At 43.9% G+C, this 21,201-nt stretch overlaps 1 pseudogene; it reads right to left on the reverse strand.

Annotated features, from left to right (window-relative positions):
• LOC119914378 overlaps window positions 1–21,201 on the reverse strand; it is a 267,025-nt pseudogene that overhangs the window by 178,533 nt on the left and 67,291 nt on the right.

Below are 21,201 nucleotides of genomic sequence, written 5' to 3' on the forward strand. Positions count from 1 at the left end.
CTGTCCCAGCGCTCTCTGGTTATTTAGTGAAAGAACTCTTTTGGGATGTTGCTCTGATTAAATAATTCAGCTACAAAACTTGAAAAATACTGGAGTATAAAAGACTAATAAATGAGCGTACTGCACTTTGGTGTTCAAGAATCGCTTAATGCAGCTTTAACTGAAAATTATACAAGTAACTGCAATCATTAAAAACATTCAGAAGTTAATTTCAGAGTCAATTGACAGACAGCAACACATAGAGACAGTGGAGAGAGAGAAAGCAGGACAGACAAAACCATACAGCCATCTGTAATGTGCTCAAAAGACACAAAAGTGGAAACAAACTCAGGAACTACCATGCAAACACCACACAACACACACACACACCACACGGATCATTATTTATATTGAGTTATAATAAAAAAAGTAGAAGAAAATTTTTTTACTACATATTTTCAGCATAAAAACACTGAGGCTGTATTTGGAACCGCCTACTACATACTACTGGCACAGCATATGCAGTATGTACTGTATACTGCATACTGTATGAGGTATAGTATGTAGTATGAAACTGTTTAATAGATTTATTTTGCAGCATGCTACGCCAGGCTTTGCTAGTTTCCGATTTTCAAAATCGGAACAATAAGAGGAATACAAATGTAAGTACGCTTAAAACGTATTCTTTTTAAAAATCTTATGTATGACAACAGGGCTGCAGCCGATCTGTAGCAGATGTCTGCTTTGGTGCATAAATAAGAATTATATAAATAAAAGATTTTTTAACAATTTCTCTAAAAATGCCGATATTTTAAATCAAGTCAATAAACAAGTTCTGTTGTTGTCCTCTAAAGAAAAGACTGGTTGTTGTTACAGGTCAAGCGCTTTGCATTATGGAACACAGTACGCGAGGTAAACTGGTCCAATGCATACTGCAGATTTTTCCCGAATCAGTAAGCCATCTGGGTATTTTTGGCATACTGCAGATTTTGCTTTTGTTTGCATACTGGATACTATATACTACTTTTGGCCAAATAAGTACATACTACGAGTAGGCGGTTTCGAATACAGCCTGAGACAACTGTCTGTCAGATAATTTACCTAGCATCTACTTAAATGTATAAGTTACTGAAACCTAAACATAAAAATACCTCTCCTCTCTCTAATCCAGGTAACTGTCATCAAAGGAGGGTTGAATCCAGCCTGAACGAGGTTGAAGACACTCAAAGACATTTTGTCCTCTCATCCAAGGACTTCTTCAGTTCTGATTGATTTACGAGGTCTTCCAGCTATTTAACCTCTGTAGGTCGTTATGAAGGTGATGCATACCACCTGGTTCGTTAGTGTTCCTGGCTGTTGTAACAATTGTCATTATGGTTGTTGGAGTCACCTGAGAAACTGAAGAGGCCTCTTGTCTTCAAGTATCTTCAATCAGTCACTTGGACTCTCTCAGTAATTTGGCAAGCCATGATGAAATAGTGAAGTTTGTAGTTTATTTAGTTAATTTCAGAAATAAATACCAAATTCAGTCTGATTAAGGAATTCTAATTCAAACAAGTGTTTTCCTCTTGTGGCAATAGGTGTGTACATATCTGTACATTACTAGTCGCAGGGATCGCTTGTGAAATTTCATTCATATCTAAGAGAGAATTCTAGTACAAGGAGTACATTCTAAATATGAGGAAATTGTTGAATGTACAAATTCTTCTAAATCCCTTATTTGTGACACTTTCTAAAATTTTGGTACGCCTGGTTTTTGCATGAGGCTAGAGGTCTAACAAACATGTTGCATGTGATTCCTTTCCTCGTGAAACATTTGTCACTTTATTTCATATTTTAAATACTGCGTTTACTTCTATTTTTTGCAAGCAGTCTTCTTCACTGCCTTTGTTGGTACATTGCTGGGTTTCTTTGTACATCTAACTGCTAATTCGGGAAACAGCATGAAACTGACGGCAGGGCTGTATATTGCATTGCCTGTTTACATCTGCATGCCTCATAGTGATTGGTGTTCAAAAACACAATAATCACTTCTTGTGTATTCATCATTGTGTGAAACTAATTAATGGAACTTTTCCTGCGTCAAATTGGAATAAAGCAGGACGTTCTGAGGGATTTGGATAACTCTTTGTATAAAATAACTACTTATAATATAGATATAAAACATGTCCAACTAGTTTGGAAGGAGACACAATCAAATGGAAACATACGTAGGCAAATACACACACACACACACACACACACACACACACACACACACACACACACACACACACATAAATGTTCAATAAATAGTCATAAGCTCACTGACAACAACAATCCCTTGATCCAGGTCTTAAAGAGCCAGCTCATAATAAATGATGAAAACCTCCAACCAAATTCTCCTCATAAGAAAGTATACGAAGTCAGTTTTAATTAAAAAAGATAAAATAGCGGATGGCTGAGAATATTTCACATTGATCATTGTATGATGATAACTGTACATCCATACAACACATATTTTTTTGTGATTTTGAGACGAAATTTGTGATGAAATATTTCTTTAAGACCTGAAAAACTTTAACAGCCCTCCCCCAGTCTCCACAGCAACCACCACCAGCCATTGGTCAGAGGTGGTAACCGTGGTAAAAATACAAACCACTTAGATGATGTCATCAGGGTAGGTGGATTATTATAACAACGAGTAAGCCGCTATGCCCCATTCATCACACTCGCATACTGCAACGCCCATCTGCACTATGGAATGGGACCAGACTACATCACTCCCCATGGTGGTTTATTTTCCTGAGCAGGGCTGCACATGGACACAGCCACAGCTCACACACTGGCTAAAAACCACTTGATTACTACAGCAGGTGGTCAATTAGAGTAATCTGATCATTAATGTTAACGTTTTAGAGCACTGATTGAGGAATCCACTTACCATTGTAAGTCAACTATAAAAAATTGCTCTTTCTAAGTTTCAAGTATAGAGAAACAAAGCTGTGTGAATGGGGAGAGGGACAGTATGCTAAGCAGCAGGTTAGTAGTGTGAATGGTACATGGCAGTGCAGGTTGGCTAGCATTGTTATACTGATCCACCCACCTTAATGGGGATCCTTTGGGCGTGGCAATGCCATAGCCTTTGGAGTCCAGGTTTCCTCCCACTTTCATGGTGTCGCAGGGTTTCCTCTGTTCGATGTACTCATTCATGGTGGACTCTAGCAGGTAGGCATATTTCCCTTTGGACTTCCTGACACGCAGGACGCCTTCCGAAGTTTTCTTGACAAAGACGGAAGGTTCTGCTGATTTCATGTACTGCCACATCTTGTCAAACAAGGCGATTTTAGAGCGCTAAAAAAAGAGAGACAGACACAGATAAGATACTACAACATAGCTTGGACAACTTGAGGACCGTTATGTACACTGTTATGCCGACAGGCACAGGGTGCTTCAAGGTCCAAGGTAGATTTATTTATCATTTTACAACACAGGGTTGTATAACGAGAAGGCAACAGGGTGAACAGGCTGTGGCTGGGTGGGTACTGTCCTTTAGTATCCTTTGGGCTCTGCAGGCACCTCACAGATATCCCTGATGCTCGGGAGATGGGTACCAATGATCTTCTGAGCAGTTTGAATCACCCGCTGCAGAGCCCTCTGGTCCTGGGCCGTGCACATCCCATGCCAGTTTGTGATGTTTCCAGTCAGGATTCTTTCTATTGCTCCTCTGTAGAAGCTGACAAGCACTTGGCACTGGAATTTGGCCTTCTTAAGCTTCCTCAAGAAGCAGTGGTTTCTGAGCTTTCTTCACCAGCGTGGAGATACTGTTCACCTGCACCACCTCTGCAACCACAAATGTAGACAGGAGTGTGTGTCTTTATCTCCTTTTTCCTAAAATCAATGATCAACTCCTTGGTTTTGCTGACATTGAGCAGTAGGTTGTTCTCTGTACACCACTCTACAAGATTATGAATTTCCTACCAATATGAAGTCTCATCGTTGTTTGAAATCCAGCCGATAATGGTGGTGTTGTACGCAAACTTCACAACAGAGTTCTCTCCATGTCAAGGGATGCAGTCGTGGGTGTACAGCGTGAACAGGAGGTGGCTGAGCACACAGCCCTGGGGGGCTCCAGTGTTGAGCACTAGAGTGGTGGAGGTGTGTCCAATATCCAGTTGCAGAGTGTTGTATTTAAACCCAGAGCACTTCATCAGAATGGGTGTGACTGCCACAGGGCGGTAGTCATTTAGACTAGACACTACAGACTTTAGGTTCAGGAACGATGGTGGCTGTCTTGAAACAGGTGGGAACCCTCTCCTGAGACAGTTAGATGTTGAAAATGTCAGTAATAACATCAACTACCTAATTGGCACAGGTTTTAGTACACAGCTTGATGACATGGAGCATGGATTTTATCAGGCTCAGCTGATTTACTCATTCACTCAGCAGGACAGTGCTCTGGAGGTGGAGTAGACACCTGACTCTTTGTTGAGGAGCGAGCATAAAAGATGTTAAGTTCTCTGGTAATGTGGCCTCACACATGATAGAGGGACCTCCTGCTTTTGTAGCCTGTGATGTTTTCGACGGAGTGCCACACACTTAATGGCATCCCATTTTTAATCCGAAGGGTTTAATATGGAGTTGGTCCACCCTTTGCAGGTGTAACAGCTTCAACTCTTTTGGGAGGCTGTCCACAAGGTTTAGGAGAGTGTTCATGGGAATTTTTGACCATTCTTCTTCAACAAACTCCCTCATCCCTGTCTATATGGACCTTGCTTTGTGCATTGGTGCACAGTCATGTTGGAAGAGGAGGGGGCCATCCCCAAACTTTTTTTCAATGCCTCAATTTTACAATGTAGTCAGGCAAGTACCATTCTCCTGGCGACCGACAAACCCAGACTCCATCGGATTGCCAGACAGAGAAGCATGATTCGTTACTCGAGAAGACATCTTCACTGCTCTGGTGTCCAATGGCGGTATGCTTTACACTACTGCATTTGACGCTTTGCATTGCACTTGGTGATGTAAGGCTTGGATGCAGCTGCTCGGCCATCAAAACCCATTCCATGAAGCTCTCTACGAACTGTTCTTGAGCTAATCCGAAGGCAACACAACATTTCGAGGTCTGTAGCTATTGACTGCAGAAAGTTGGGGACTTCTATGCACTGTGCGTCTCAGCATGCACAAACCCTGCTCTGTGATTTTATGTGGCTTACCTATCGAGATCATTTTGTTTCAATATTATTTGTGTGAACAGATGAGCGATCCGTGTGTAAATGTGTAATCTGTAAATATATAACTCTTCCCACAAACATAAAATAAAGATTTGTAAACTCAATTTTTTTTTGCAAATATAAAACTGATTTTCAAATACACAAACAAAACATTTCTGTGAATATGTTTAATACTTTAAAAGATAAATTAACCACATATGTGAATATCATTTGTGAACATTTACAACTTTCAAATAGGCATTTGTGTGTCCAGTTTTAATTCATAAATTGTTGAAAAGCATTTGTGTGTCACAGCGGATATAGGATAGAGCAGGCTGGAGGAGGCAAACGCAGGACACAGAGCAAGTTCAATTCATTCATTTATTAACAGAAGGCGAACGCACTTACAGTCCAATGATAAATCCAAAAAAGTGAGGCACGGGGTAAACACAGATCCAAGGTTCAGGCAGGCAATGTTACAGGTAGACATCCAAGGCTGACAAACTACACAGGAGACTCATGGCAGGCTACAAACCACATCACACTGTAATGACTGGAAAGGGAATGAACAGAAACACCAAATATATACACAAGAACTAATGAGCAGGGCGGGAGCAACACAGTTGAAAGGGATCAGGACTACCGAGGCGGAGAGACAGCAGGGGAAAACAGAGAGGCAGGCAAGCAAAGAGACAGCAAGAGAGACAGGCAGGCAGAGAACCAGGGAACAGACAGAAAACATGTTACAAAATACCAGACAAGAATCTAACTTCAGACAATAACAGAAACCCATGTAAACAGACAAACACCGAACAACTATAACACAGGGATCATAACAGACAAAACCTAAATGAGAACACAGAACTAGAACACAGAATACAGAGCAAACTAAACTAAAATAATGCAGACAAAGAACTATAAGTAAATACTAAGACATGAACTAAGGCACAGGACTAGGAACAAAGACATGGAACCAAAATACAGACTAAATAACAGATGACCCAAAACTAAAGACAAAGCTGAAACCAAAGACAGACTAAATAACAGATACAGAAATGCCTAAAATAACAAAACTGAGAATAAACTAAACAAGGCAGGCAGGCACACAGCGTGACAGTACCCCTCCCCCAAAACAAAAACCCACCTAACAAAACATGAAGTCCAAGACCCAACCAGGGTGGGAGGAGGGAGGGCAGGAGGAGGGTCAGAACAAACAAAAAACAGACAAGGAATTCTCAGGTGGGTGGCCCGAGGGCAGAGCAGGACAAAGGAATAAAATAGTTCAGGGGGCCGACCCGGCGGTCGACCGAGCAGGTCAGGAGGGCAAAACAGTTCAGGAGGTCGTCCCGGAGGACGACCGAGCAGGCCACACGAGTCAGGAAGGCGAATCCTCTCTGGGTTACCGGCAACTGGACAGGCAACAGAGGAGCCGGGCTTGGAACCGGCAAAAACAGGCTGGGGGTCAGGCAAGCGGCTAGCAGCGCTAGCAGGCCGGGGATCAGGCAGGCGGCTAGCAGTGCTAGCTGAACAGGTTACAGGCAGGACAGGCGGAGGACTAGCAGCACTAGACGAACAGGTTACAGACAGGACAGGCGGAGGGCTGGCAGCGCTAGCCGAACAGGTTACAGCTAGGACAAGTGGAGGACTAGCAGCGCTAGTCAAGCAGGATACAGGCGGGACAGGCGGAGGACTAGTGGTACTAGTCGAGCAGGGTACAGGCAGGACAGGCAGAGGACTCAAGCAGGACAGCAGAATGCTTCCCAGTAGGCAGCTAGCAGGCCGGGAACTAGGCCTATGGAGGCTAGCTGACAGGGGGCTGGCAGACTGGAGCTCAGTGCTTCCAGGCCGGGGGTCAGGCTTGTTGTGAGCTGGCTGGTGGCTAACACACTGGGTACAAGCAGAGTCTCCAGCAGGTAGCTAGTAGGCCGGGATCAGGCAGCCTGGTGCTAGCTGGCAGCCTGTTAGCTGGCACCGAGCTAAAAGATTGAGGGGCCAATGAGGAACTTGCTGGTTGAGGAGAGGGTTGTGGAGGAAGCTTGAAAGCCACTCAGTGACAGAGTCTCTTAGTCCTTGCTTGGCCAAAAGCTTCTTTAGCACTGGCATGACTGGCCCTTTTCCACATACTAAACAGCTCTGACAACACCAAAAACAGTTCATAAAATTCATCGGACCATGTGTTCACTGGGTCCAAATGAGGTCCGGTCATTCTGTCACCGGATGTAGGATAGAGCAGGTTGGAGGACCCAAACGCAGGACACAGAGCAGGTTCAGTTCAGAAAGGTTTATTAACAGAAGGCGAGCGCACTTACAGGCAGTGGGTGAGTCCAATGATAATTTTTGTAAACAGTATAAATATCTTCCTAACATTTGACAAACGGGAAGCTTCCCGTCTATAATATGAAGCGAATGCGGAAGTCCCTGAAACCTGCATTCTATTGAAAAACCAGCAGGGGGCGACTCTTCTGGTTGCAAACAGGAAAATGACCCTACTTCTCAGCTGAATCATTACCCCAGTAAACACTTTCCTGATGAGTTTATGGTCTCAGTCGCTAGTTTCAAGTCTTTTTCAATACAAAATGATGTTCATTTAGTAAATTATGGTCCCTTTATTTTAAAATAGACCAAAAAGCAGAGTATCTTTCAGGTGGGATTATCTATGATTTACAAGTCGTTACCATAGCGACCTGTCAATCAGGCTAGAGCCGACTTGGACGTCGGCACTGTGTAAATTTAACCAGCGCCATTGAAAAAGCTTATTAGGATTGGCTGTTCACTTTCTCTGGTGAGTACATTTAGTTTTAAGACTGTTGTTCGCTAGACAGAGTTATCAGCCCTGCTAAAATGACAGTTAACGTGAGTTACAGTTGCACTTAGCTAAGTAAGCTAGCTAGCTTACGCTGTATCTCATTTTGCTGTTGGAAAAAAATTTTGGTTTTTGGAGACGTGATGTTGCCTGCTGACAACATTATTTCCGCATTTCAAAGTACAGCAGAGCTGCCTGAAAGCATTGCTTGATGCTGTCGCTAACGAAATATCAGCAGCTCTCAACAATAAGCGCATTCAGACTGAAATTCAACTGTGGTATTGTGTCGAAAGAGGAAGCGATTAAAACCACAGGTGAATAAGAAATAATATATATTATACATGTAATTTGTTAAGCTGTGAGGAGAGGGAAAGTCCGCTGGCCGCTGGGTTAATTTAAGCAGTCTGAAATCCCATAGCCTTTAGCTAATGTTAATGGTGTGAAGCTAAAAACAAACCTTGACTGTTGAGCTAAATGTTTAAATGTTCATGTTGTTGAGCCATGTTTGTAGTGGAGTCAATTAGCTTGTCTGCACATAACCAGTAGCAGTAGTTTCTACACCTGTGGCCATGGAAGTGACTGGAACACCTGAAATCAATGATTCAGAGGGGTGTCCTAAAACTTTTGGAAATATTGTGTATCTTTGGTGTTGTTGGGGTTGAGGTCTCTCTCCAGTCTCTGCTGATATCTTAGTTTTGCCTCCTTGATGCCAGCTTTCACTCTCTCTGGCGGTGTTGTATGCTTCTTTATTAACCGACTGAAAACCAGCTTTTTTCTAAAAAAGTTCATCTCTTCATCCAGGCTTTCTGGTTGTGGAACGATTTTATTGTCTTTGTGACCACTAGGGCTGGCCTGAATGTCACTTTTTAAGCCTTGAAGCTTTAATAGTAATAAACAGTGAAAAATCAAATCTTTGCAGCGGGGGCGGGATGGGGAGTCTGCTCAACAGTTGTGATTATTTAGAGATCTGTTGATAAGCAGGCTGTCATTTCATGAGCAATAGCTATGTATTTGATTGACAGAAGCAGAACAGCAGAAGAAGGATGAATGCCCATGAAATCCTGGCAAAAACATGAGTGAGGGAGAATCTGATGGGGAAGAGAAATGGGCGGACATGAGTGTTTAAGTCTGTATGTAGCCCCTGGGTTAAACCCCAGAGCTAATTTAAACACAGCAGTGTAAACCCTACATTGTTACTATAGTAGGCGCTGTTCCTTTAAGGGGACAGTGTTTTCACAGTTTGTTTAGAACGTACATCACTCAACACGAGGTGAGACATATTAACCTGCTGCTTTTATTTATGTGCCTTTGATTAGTCCATTGACAGAGACATCCAGCTTCTAAAAGGTATGATTTGTTAGGGGCGGGACTAGTAGTCAGAGGAACTGGAGGAGAAAAAAACAAGGGAGACGTGAGAGAAGTAGACACCGCAGTGTGAGTGTGCGACTGTATTTTGAGTGGTGAATAGCTGCGAACCAAGACAAATATTAGAGTGTAGAGCCTGACTCATTTAAGAGAAGTGTGTTTGAGAGTCTGCTGTGGACATTACCGTGTATCTCTGAGCTAACTTCGGCCGTAGGCTAATTAGCATAGTATCTCACGGCTTGCTTGCCGTGTGTGTGTGGACTTGAGGCCCGGACAGAACACCAGATGGCGCCCCGTGTGACCAGAAAAACACGGGTGCACCTCTGGCTCAACACGAGGTGGAAGTGGAAGCGCTGTATCTCATGCTAGATGATACTGAGAGAGAGAAAAAGAGAGACTGGTCCGTTCCTTTATTCTCATAGCGCAGGCTAACTGAGTTATTATTACAAAAACAGGTCCAGAGCAGAATATTTTAGCCGGCAGGTCCAGGGAGAGCATACGGAAGGAATGTAACCCGAGAGTCCCGTGCATGAGCAATGTTTTGCGACAATTCGTAATGGTTTACGGCACTCTTTGGAATTGCAAAGCAAACTATAAAAAAGAAAGTGGCCAACATAACTGGGCTCAGCAGCCTCCATGCACTTAATGGCAGAAGCAAAGAGACCAAAAAGGATGTTGATGGAGGAAGCTAAGAAGAGAAACAGAGAGTGACCAAGCAAGAGGCTTCAAATCCTCTACAAACTCACTCCACTTTGAGCTGTCACGATTAGTGTTGGGCAAGTTACTTCCAAAATACACTATAGAATACTAGTTACTGCCATTTGAGAGTAATGCTTGTCACATTTGTGTTACTTTTGAGTTACTTTCACTGCTATTTAATAGACACATGTGACACTGATAAGTAAGATATGCTGCATAGGTGGGTTCTTGTGATGTGCAGAGTTTGGTCCCCGATCAGGTGGGTCTTTGTCATAACAATTAACCTTCTGGTTAATTGCGGGGGGATGGGTGAAATATGATGAATCGCCATTAAGAATGACACTGTGCAGCATAACGTCATTGATTATTTGAATCTCCCAACACACCGACAGGATCTGCCAGGATGAACTGACAGAATGAAAGTAATTTGTTAAAGCACAAACACATAGCATTTACGCATGATCCATCAGGGGAGCTCCACCGTAGTTTGCACCTACCTTTATGTTTTAGTTATGCTTTATATTACTGCGTAAAGCAAAAAGAAATAAATTACTGAAATTGCATTACTTTTGTTACTTGTGCTTTTTTTACGCGTTACTCCCAACACAGGTCATGATGTTGGAATTTAACTAACTTATACATACCTTGAAAAATATTGATATTCGATACCAATTTCGAAACCACGGGGAAAATTGACACAAATTTGATTAAATGACTGAATTTAATTACAAAATTATCTAATCAACTAATCTAAGAAATAAAGGGAAGTTAATAGTGCAGTGCGTTAAGCAGAACAGCATTAGTTCAATTACTTCTGACCATAGTTGGAAAACAAATGCAGCAACCATAGACATTCACTACAGCTACCCAAAAAGAGTAATGTCTGGGACTCCCAGTGTGTCGCAGCAACCCAAAATCATAGGTATCTTTTACTCTGGGGACGCTATATATATTCTGACCTGTTTCCTGCCACCTGAATTTGGTCCTAAATTGGAGCAGAAAGTTTCTCCAGAATGCAGGAATTAACACAGTTTATGTTTTATGCTTTGTGTAAAACTAGTGGGCGACATCATCGTTAGAGTGAAGAGTTGTAAAATCTCTTCTTAAAAAATCTCTTAAATTTGTTCTCACTCCACTCCAACAAAATTCCCTCTCCATACACGTTTTTACATCAAAATGCTGGTTCTACACATGTATTTATGGAAGTGACAAGAATGCCAAGCAACTGCCATATAAATGCCTGTCACAATCCTGGTCTAGTCTGTCTGCACTTGTAATATTCTGATCTTGTCTGATCTGTGTTTCCTTGTCTGTTTCGCTGTTTTGTTTGGAATATGTCTGTATTATAGTTATTTAGTTTGGTTGGTTGGTTGGTTTGGTCTGTGCTTTGAGTTTAGTTTCAGTCTGTTTTTCCTGTCATGTTTTATATCTGTCTGTCTTATGGTTAGTTTGGTCTGCTTTGTGTTTTGGTCTTTATTTCAGTCTGTTCGTCTGTACTTGTTTTTTGGTCTGTTCTGTTTAGGTTTCTGTGTGTGCTTTGTCTGTTTTGGGTTTTGGGTTCTACTTGTAGTTTGATTCTTGTTTTGTGTTGTGTAACCTGTCTGTGTTCAGTCTGTCAATCACCTGTGGCCTGTACTACAAATCAAGGTAACTGGCTTATCCAGGTAACTTCAGGAGTAACTCTGTGATGTCATGTGTAACTTTCCGATTAACCCGTACTACAAAAGGTGAACATGTGTTTTACAAAGTTTGTTTACACTGCATCTCTAAACACATAGAGCAGGTTCTGTTTGTGGGTAACTCAAGGTTACCCTGTATACGTGGACTACACACCACATATGTACTCAGTGTTAATGATGAGAAGTAGCTATTATTACATACCACTTGATTAAATATTTTGAGATTTCCTGACTTGTTCCACTGTGGTTGCAACACAACATGCGTCCATACAGCAAGCCTCTGTGATTTTAGGCAGGAGATATTAATTAATTAACAGGCCAGTTTCATAGACCATCTGTAGGCTTTAATTGATTAAGTGTTTTCACATATTTAGATTGACTATTTTGTGAATACTGAAATTAAAGTCACAAAAAATCTAAATCTCTCTGCGGTTTTCTTCTGAATACGCCCAATCCATGGCAAAGTCTCTAAAGTGCATGATAATATAGTGATTGTGGGCTAAACTCATGATTATTTCCTCACTGCTAAATACCAATGTGGAGTCTAATAGGACATAACTTTCCACTGCATGTATAGTACATGGCAGTGTGTGAATCTTGGAAATTTTATTCTTTTTCAGATTGTTACGCTTCTCTGCTGGCTCTTTGGCCCTCAAATTTGTGGACACTGGTTGACGTCGCACAGGAGGCAGAATACATTAGCCGTCATATGTCAGCTGGGCCCAGCCTCCCCTCGCCCGCCCCGTTGTCCCTGAAGAGCATATTCCTCTGCCCGCTGCTGTCTCGGATGAGTCAGCGAGCGCCGTTACACACATTTCCTCCACACTTTACGGACTGGCTGCAGCTGGCTGGACAGCCTTTGTGCGGCTTGGCTCCGTACGGGTGTGCAGTGTCAGCCAACATCCAGAGGGCTGCCGCCCACTGTCAGCGGTCCGTATCTCCGGCCCAAGAGCTCTCTCTGCCCTGCCTGTAGCCAGCCGGATAGGCGGTACCCGGTCTGGCCGCGCTTCCCTCCATCCGGCGGTACCAGGAAGATGCCGCCTCGGATCCGAAGACTCTGCTGTTTCCACCGACATCCCGATCACCAAGGTGGAAGGCTTCTCAGACCAGGGTTTCAGCCCAGTCCCTTCGCTGGAGACCAACCTCACGGCGTCCTTCGTTGTCAAGCCTTGAGGGCTACCTCCCTCCACCACCACCAGGAAGAAAAAGAGATCAACAAAGGGGCCAGCACGCAGCTCAAGGACTGGGCCGCTGCTGTCATCACCGCTGCCCAGATATGTGTTGACCCAGATTCACCGTATCCTGTGGCTCTTGCAGTCCGCCATCCCCGAGACTGTCAGGAAGGATCTGGTGGAGGCTCTTCGGTCCTCCTTTCCGGACCCTGGTTGACACGATGCGGTCCACCGCCCAGGAGGCAGAGAGCATCAAGCTCACGTCAGCTGGGCCAAGCCTCCCCCCGCCCACCCGTTCTCCCTAAAGCATGTTCCTTGGCCCGCTGCTGTCTCGGATGAGTCAGTTACGCCGTTACACACATTTCCTCCACTTGCTGCAGCTGGCTGGACAGCCTTCGTGCAGCCTGGCTCCGATGTTCAGTCCATTCTCCCTGCAGCCCGCCCCTGCCTCCCTCCCCTCTCTGGGGGAGCGGCACAGCGGTGAACCCTCTCCACCGCACACCCTAAGCGGCGCCGTCCCCGTTTGGCTAGTGTTGGCTCGCTCCCCTCGGCACCGAGAGAGAGCAACACGCCTAGCTGTCAGGCTGACTCAAGCATACTCGCCACTCAGGGCAGTGCTTCCCCCTGCCTGACGGACCGTGTAGGTGCCCAGCCTCCCCCATGGGTCGCAGGTGGCTACACTTCATGGCCACCAGATGACCTCATCAGCAGGTCTGACCACTTTCACAGCACCACTCCGAGTGGCGCGTCTCCTGTTCCAGCTCCAGCTCCAGGCTTAGCTTCAGGAGCTCCTGGAGAAGCAGCCTATCTCCAGAGTACCTCTGGGGGAGGAGAACCAGGGGTTCTGCCTCCCACTATTTCCTGGTCAGGAAAAAGATGGGGGGAGACGCATCTTGGACCTGTGTCGGGGCCTGCTGCTCCACAGTCGGATTTGGCGGTAGTTCTACGCGCCCTGATCCAAGCCCATTTCGAGCACTTGGAGAAGGCCCTTTCGGTCAAGGTCGCTCTGTTCATAGCTCTGACGTCGGCCAATCCGGCTGCCCTCTCTGTGGCTCTGTCATGTCTCCGGATCCAGGGTGACAGCAGATTTGCTGTCCTGTGCCCTAATCCTGCTTTCATGCCTAAGAGCATCACCAGCTCCTTATAATCGCAGGTGATCTCTCTCAGGCTTCTTTCCTCCCCCCAATGGGTCTGAGGATGAAGCTACGTCTCACCTCCTCTGCCCAGTGCGCTGTCCTGCTATGTAGCAAGCACGGCCGCCTGGTGCCTGTTTGTGCACTACAGGGAACAGTCCAAGGGGCTTCCCCTGTCGGCACAGAATCTGTCTCACTAGCTGTGCAAGGCTATCTCACAGGCCTATGTGTCAGCCGGTGTATCTCCCCAAACGGCATCAGGGCGCACTCCACAAGAGGCGTCTCCTCTTCTGTTGCATTGCACGATGGAATGTCGGTGGACGACATCTGCATGACGGCCTCCTGGTCTTCCCTGTGCTTGTTCGTCCGTTTCTACCTGCGGGATGTCTCCCGCTTCTCCCTGACTCACTCATTACTGAGTGTTTTGTCTGAGTGATTGTCCTCTGTGAGTGCGCGGTGCGTTTCTCCCACCAGACACTGGGGAGCGGCTGCTGCTCACATTGGGCCTGCTCTACATGCAGCTGTCTTGACCTCGTCCGCACCTGCACAGCTGCGGGGCCCCCCATCCAGTCCCCGGCCTTTTACGCATGGGTCGGTTCTCTGCCTTCCCATGTCGGTTCTCTGCCTTCCCATGTTGCTCCATTGGTGATTGCGCGCACATCATCAGTTACATCATCAATAAATATTAACAAGCCTATTCCAGAAGCAGCCATGCACGCCCAAGTACTGACATTACCTCCACCATGCTTCACAGATGAGCTTGTATGCTTCGGATCATAAGCAGTTCCTTTCTTCTCCACACTTTGGCCTTTCCATCACTTTGCTAGAGATTAATCTTGGTCTCATCAGTCCATAAGATTGTGTTCCAGAACTTTTGCGGCTAATCTCGTACTTCTTTGCAAATTTCAAGGTGGCCTTCCAATTCTTACCGCTGATGAGGACATTCCAAATTTTTGTGCTTTGCTATGCCTAATGTTTGTCCAATGTTCAATTTTCCTTCTTTTCTCAGCTTGACAATGGCTTGCTTTCCCACATCCAGCTCTCTGGTCTTCATGTTGGTGTATCCTCTTTAACAGGAAATGCAGTCTTTATATGTTTGAACCAAGGATGAAAACTTAGACTAGTCATACAGAGCTATTTAATGTTTGGACAATCAACCTAAAAGGCAACACCTGGGCAACAAGAAACATCTGTCAGTCACATGTTCCAATAGTTTTGCTCACTTGAAAAATGGGTGGGTTCAAACAAAGGGTGGTATGTCCTGAGTTGTTTAACACATCTAAATGTGAATACCAGGAAATAAAAGCTGAAATTCTGATCTTTTGATCTTATTGTCGTCATCGGTGTCTCTGTGGATCTCTGTTTCTGTTACCCAGCCCTGATGAGTGGGTTACACCTTTGTTTGGACGTTTCCAGTAACCCGTGAGTTTAAATAAAACCTGCAAACTGTATCTACACTCTCCAGTGTCTTGGCCCCTGCTGTCAGTTTAACATAGATCAGTGGTGTAGTCTACGTGATACGTAGGTATACGCCGTATAACCACTAGGAACAGTCAAAGATTTCCATATACCCACTTAAAATAGCGTGATGATACGTAACAACATCGTTTTGTGATAGAACTTTCACCCGTTCATTCATAAATTCAAGGTCTGTGTTGCGAAGCAGTGAACTGATGTTTGGGGCTTCCGTGGCCTGTGAACGGGATCTGACGTCACCTACCAAACAACAACACAGCTGCGGCGGTCACTCTGTGCAAGTTTGAAATTAACTGATGTGTGTGTTAAGGAGATGTGAAACGCGAGCAAACTCAAAGTACACTCTTTCGGTGTTTTGCGTAAGCCTGCAGCTGAATCTGTTGCCACTGTTGCCATGAATGTTAGAGTGACAGAAACTACAGGAATCGAGCCAGATGAGGCTGATGCTATCGTAATGTAACCCGGTGAGTGAAAGCAGCATACGTTATCATTAACGGAACTGTAACAGCATTGTTGGTATATTGAATTGCATCTATTATTGGTTAACTTAAATAACGTTAATGTGGGGATCAATGAATGCAGGATACTGTGTTTTGTGTGTGTGTGTGTGTGTGTATGTGTGTGTGTGTGCAGTAGTAGAAGTAGCAGTTCCTGTGTGCTTGCTCATGCATTTAAGCTGATACAGTAGCTACATAACCTTGACAATGGTTTTAGAAGATAAGTGTGCTTGAGATGATGTGGACCCTTTTTGTGTCCTCACTGTTGATAATATTCTGTAATGAATGACTTTTGGTATATTTAATCAAGGAATATTAAAAAAAAGTAAAAAAAAGTATTATTATTATTATTATTTTAGGTGCACCTCAGGTGCACTGAGGTGCATTCATCAAATATTTCCATACATGGCAGGGCTGTGCTCCGGTTTGTTCTGGATTTGTGCCTGGAGTTCTCGGCCCTGACGGTGGGTGGGTTGTTGGTGGCATGCAGCTGAGCTGGTTGATTTTGCGTCATTGCTGGTTTGGCTGGTGTTGCACGGTGGCCGGGGGCGTGCTGGGCATGGGGATGTTGGCTGGCGCCAGCAGCCTTAGTTTTTTCCGGCGGTTGGGGGATGGCAGACTTTTATTGGCGGGTGCACGGTGACCTGTGCGGTGCGTTTGCTGCCGGGCTGGGACTTGCTGCTGGTGTTTCTCTCAGCTGGCTTTCGCTGTTGTGTTATTCCGCTTGCGCAGTGTGCGCATTGGGCTCGTAACTTGTGCATTGGTGTTGATGATTGCGTGGCATTTGGGCGTTTTGGTTGTTCATGCGCGGCGGTGGGGTGCGAGGTGGGGGGGGGCACTGGTCTATGTTGTGTGCGCGCTGCAGTCAGTCCGGGCGCTGCTCTTCCGCGGGTTACGCTTCTTGCGTTCCGTCGGCATTACGTTGTCAACTGGCATTTGGGTCGGGGTCTTCCACGTTTGCATCGCGGTGCATCTGGGAGTCTTTGACTCTGTTTTTTTGATTGATTTGCATTCTTTTTCTTTCTCCCACCCTATTAGCTACTGGGGTTCTTGCCTGCCTGTTGCTGGGGTAGTGTGGCACAGTCGTGGTGTCCCACTCTCACTAACAACTACATTCTTTAACAGGCTTATGCGCACACACATGTACACACCCACATACAGACACATTCACCCACACTCACACAGACACACAGTCTCACACATGGATACAAAGAAGTAGGTTGTCCCTGGTAGAATTATTCCTGATGCTTTTCTTTCAGTTACTTATTTAAATTAATTGTTATTATTCCAGCTCTCGTGGCTGTGCTGTGTTGCTTATTTAATGTGCTGGACTGTTTCTTGTTTCATTTTTCTCTTAGTTGTCTTACTATGTCTGCTGTTCGGCTGGTTGTCTTTTACCATTATTATTATTTTTATTGTTTGTTTTGTTTGTTGTTGTTGTTTTTTCTCCTCCCCAAGCCCCCTCTCTGTTCTATTGCAGGTTTCGTTGCTTTCTGCAATTGGTGTTTCCCTCTGCTATTCCCTGTTGTCCCCACCTTCCATCCCCCTTCTCTTGCAGGTATTGTCCTTTCTCTGTGCTGTCTGTTTGTGCCCCCTCATCCCCGTGTCTGCCCCTCCTGTCCGGCCCGGTGACAAATCAATACATAATTAAATAAATAATAAAACAGACAAAGGAGTATTAATACTGTCTTGTTAAAGTAAAATCTGTCTGGCACAATATGGTATCCAGGTCATCATACTCTATATACTATATATACTATATATATATATTATATATATATTTCCATACATACAGCCTTCAGGAATCAAGTTAGTTTATTTCTCATTATCCAACACAACTAAATGAAAGTTTGTAGATCATGCTACAAACACAGAACTTAACGTTTAACTAATTGTATTTGAAAATATGGTAACATAATAAAATATAATAAAAACAATATATAGCTACAGTTATTGATATACACATAGGTGACACACACTCTATACACCCCGTACATTCTGCAATGCATTTTTGGAATTTCTGTCTGGGAGAACGTAAACAGCAGCAGTGACACAAACTTTTGGGCCCTTGATGGTCATTTATGACAGGCTTAGTCAGTTTGCCCAAATATGTGTGCTTGTTTTGCAGCAAGCTAGTGCTGGTTGTTTGACATTTTGCGCTAGTTACAGTGGATGTGGCATTTTTCAGTGCAGACTGACAATGGAGTGTACTGAGAGAATGCACAGGGAACACATAACTGCAGCCTTTAAATGATGATCAATGATTATTAATTATAAACTGTTAAGCAGCGTAAAGAACACACATTCTAACTGTAGTGGATAAAAGATGTTTGTAAAAATCATAAATTGTTTACTCTGCCTTGTAGGATTCACAACTTAAAATATTTTTTATGGGCATCTTGGATAACTCTGACCTATAGGACATGTTAGACAGCGCACTCCACCAACATCATCCAAACGAATGACCAAATGAATGAATATATTTTGAAAGAGTGCTGTTCATCCCTCCATTAGAGTTCCACACACTAACAGTATCTATGATGAAGAGCCACAAAACTGTTTGGGAGACTAGTGCTGGAACAACCTTACTAACACATGCATTAGTGGTAACCTACAAACGCTTCTATGTGTATGAAGAAGTCCTTACCCTGAAGAACTCCTTGGTGGATCCAGAGTCCAGGGTTCCATATGCTATCTCTGTCTGTTTAGCCAGGTCTTCAGCACTCTCGATGGGAGAAACCATCCTCTCCACCGTCAGGAAGGCAGCCAGGTTGGCAGTGTATGATGAGATAATAATCAGAGTGAAAAACCACCACACCCCCCCACTATACGACCTGACAGAGACCTGCACACACACATAGACAAACAGACCAAAGTATGCTGTTATAACAGTCTAATACCTGAGAAGTTCATGAGCTAGCTGGGAGGGTGGTGAGGTCAGCAGAATGACTGAAGGCCTTTGAAAAGTTATAACTAGTGCCCTTTGTGACAATGTTGTTAACTGTTCCATGTTTCAGTAAAATGTTGGGGGGAGCATCCTCTGGTCTCCTTGGACATTAGTAATTATTAGCAATAATTATGTCTCTGTGACAATAGAAAGCCAATGTCCTCACCAGCTTCTGTAACTAATTTATTTCATCTTATTAAATCAACAACACTGCTTTTTAAAATCATACAATCCCTGTCTGGACAAATATAGTGAAGGATTTACTGTTGAGTAAGGTTATAGGCTGGATTTTTAGTAATTTGTGTTTTTACAATTATCTGTGTGTTATCTCACTTCCTGCACAACCCAGAGGTTCTAGTTTCACTTTGAGTGTCTTTGGTGAAACGTAGACCACTACCTGTGGGAACAAACTTCCTCTTTTGGTATTGCACCATTATGGCAGGAGTGGTATACTTCTGTGTCTTTATAATTTTATTAAAAGTTTTATATTATCCCCGTCAAAGGCAATGTTACAGTCAGAAATGTAGCTCTTGTTATGTGCTCTTCTTACATGCCATGTAACAGCTCTGTCTCCAAACATGCTCATAGTATATTAATCAGGTTTGACACACTTTTAATATAGTACAGTCTGACAGTAAAATAACATGTAACAGAAAAAGATAAGAAATACATTAATTCTTACTAACAGAATCTGGAGAGGAGTCATGGTTTAACTGCCATACAAACCTTGGCGAGATGTCACAACCCTGCCGCATAAAAGCACCCAAAGAGAACCAAAGGGAGTTAAATATCCCAAACTCATTGGTGGATTCAGTTGTCAGCGGCAAAGCTCCATCTTCTGGCTCCTCTAGAGTCCATTCATAGGGGCTGAATCTGGATACCTACAAGATAATATTATCATTTATTGCTTTGATTTTCCCTGTTGCGCTGTACCTTCATGAATTTGTGTATTTCCATACAGAGAATGCACACAAGCAGGATGAGGAATCAGCAAGGTGTTTCAGACTGCTGTTTATAGATGACCAGCTTCAGGCACAACCTTCAAAATTTGAATCTGAATATGTATGTTAGCCAAATGTATGTTTGTTTTTTCAACAGAGTGTTCAGCTATCAAGGTTCCAGTTTGGGTTCAGGAGGCAGACACCATCTCCACATTTAAGAGTAGGCTTAAGACTTTCCTCTTTGATAAAGCTTATAGTTAGGGCTGGCTCAGGCGAGTCCTGAACCATCCCTTAGTTATGCTGCTATAGGCCTAGACTGCTGGGGGATTCCCATGATGCACTGAGCTCCTCTCTCCTCTACTTTCTCTCCCTCTGTATGCGACCTCATCCCATTATGCATGTTACTAACACAACTTCTCCCCTTTCTGGTAGTCTTGTGCTTTCTCGTCCCTCTCCTCTCTCCTCCTATCAGTTCCTGCACGTGTTTCTGGCTCTGGAGCTGTGGAGTCTGGATCTGTGGTGCGGGTCACCTGCTGCCCCCGTGTTCCTGCTCGACACCCTCTGCTACAACAACTGTTGTTACTAGTCCTATTATTATTATTTTTATTATAATCATTAACATTAGACTGTTACCATTAACACTACTATAAATATCTGTACCATTTTTCATTTAGTCTATAGCAACATCACCTTTACTGTCTGTACCTCTGTGTGTATATTGTGTAGGCTGCCTCCCTCCCCTCTCTCTCTCTCTCTCTCTCTCCTTCACCCCCAGCCGTCTGATTACCGATTGTTTTTTTAAAGGTCTGACCTGCTGATTCTGATTTTGGCCGATTTTCTTTCTTTCTAAGAACTATAATTGACAGTAAATGTTCTGGAACTTTTCTTTATTGGGATCCCCATCAGCACCAGCATAAGCTTTGTCTATTATTTTGTACATTACCCTATTTCTAGTAGGTTATTTCTTATCTCACCATTTTAATTCTACTTAATTAATTCTCCACCTTATTCTACTGTTTACTCACAAACTACAGTAATCTGCTCACCTTGCTTTTCCATTCAGACACACACACCTATACCTGTCTCTCTTTCTCTCTCCCCCCCGTATCTGTCTGCTCTGTTGACTTTATTTGTCAGCAGTTTTATAAAGACAATTCCTGTATTGAATTTTTTCACCCGCCTTTTTCACAGCAGCACGTGAGCCAAGTGTGGAGGAGGCTTGTTGTTAATTACCGATCAAGTTGGTATTGAATGACATCAGCACCAACAGCTGTGTTCACTGTTGCTTTACCTGGTCCGTCCTTGTAAAATATCCACA

Source organism: Micropterus salmoides, unplaced genomic scaffold (genome assembly GCF_014851395.1).
Source record: "Micropterus salmoides isolate LMB-PRFRI ecotype aquatic unplaced genomic scaffold, ASM1485139v1 Ms_hic_scaffold_1, whole genome shotgun sequence".
Lineage (NCBI taxonomy): Eukaryota > Metazoa > Chordata > Actinopteri > Centrarchiformes > Centrarchidae > Micropterus > Micropterus salmoides.